Source organism: Crocuta crocuta, unplaced genomic scaffold (genome assembly GCF_008692635.1).
Source record: "Crocuta crocuta isolate KB4526 unplaced genomic scaffold, BGI_CrCroc_1.0 C28375135, whole genome shotgun sequence".
Taxonomy (NCBI): Eukaryota; Metazoa; Chordata; class Mammalia; order Carnivora; family Hyaenidae; genus Crocuta; species Crocuta crocuta.
Genome location: NW_027549413.1, coordinates 1 through 1,056, shown reverse-complemented (window position 1 = coordinate 1,056; position 1,056 = coordinate 1). Strand labels below are relative to the sequence as shown.

At 42.0% G+C, this 1,056-nt stretch overlaps 1 pseudogene; it reads left to right on the top strand.

Moving 5' to 3' along the window:
• Nucleotides 1-262: 262 nt before the first annotated feature.
• LOC144219050 (uncharacterized) lies at nt 263-897 on the top strand (annotated as a pseudogene).
• The last annotated feature ends 159 nt before the right edge of the window (nt 898-1,056 follow it).

Sequence of the window (1,056 nt, the reverse complement as noted above, 5' to 3'; positions counted from 1 at the left end):
CCTGGAGCCTATTTCAGAGTCTGTGTCTCCCTCTCTCTCTGACTCACGCTGTCTCTGCTCACGCCGTCTGTCTCTCTCTCTCTCCTAGGGAAATAAAAACAGAAAGTCAATACATATCTAAGACAACTAAATATAACTTTTAGACAAGACGGTCAAGACTTAAGTATGTAGCACGTTCTGAACTGTGACTCTCTCGTTGTGTCTTTTGTTTCTCTTTGATGTTCCTGGTTTGACTTCCTGATCCCTTTACCTTGAATTGAAGCACTTTTCCCTCAAACTGACGGGCCTCTTTTTTAGTTATTTAGCCTGGGCTTTTGACACCACTCTCAACAACAGCAGACCCTGGCTTGTGTGGGAGTTGAACAGCAACATCTCTTCCATTGTGTTCGTTGGTCTTAGGGAAGCTTTCTACTTTAACAACATCCCCGGGGCGATTGTTGAGCTGCTGATGAGAAGGATCAATGGGATCTAGGTAATTTCATATATAATCGGTATGGGGAGGACCTGATATGGTTGGCAAATTTTATTAAGTCAGCCGTCCTGATTTTAGGCTCAGTAACACTTTGGGTCTGCTGGATCCATGCCCAGATTTTCTTCGATTGTGTAACAACATCTCTACCTGCTTTCTTGTCTTTAGTCATAGTTGTTCTGTGGTTAATGTGAGCTGGAATTTTGCTGTGAACTTCTCAGGGCAAACCACCCTTAATTCCCCACTTAGGTTTCCCCTTCGAAAATAAGTGTTAATAAGGAAATGTTTCTCCTATGTATTCCCACCAGGAATCACAGCTGCCAGCCTCTTGCTGCTGAGGGCTAGCATGCTCTTCTGTGAAACATTTCTCATAAATCAGTGGAGGAAAGTGAAACCTGTGACTGTGGGCAAACGTTTCAAACAAAAAGGTGTGAATGAAAGTGCTACTATTCAGAATGGCTGCCAAAATTTTCTTGAAGAAATCTTATACCGACGTGTCATACTTTCGTAATCATCTAAAATAAAACATTGAAGGTTTTCAGGGTGGTTGTGAAGCTTTTATTCTTTTCTAGGTTTTTTTTTTCCCC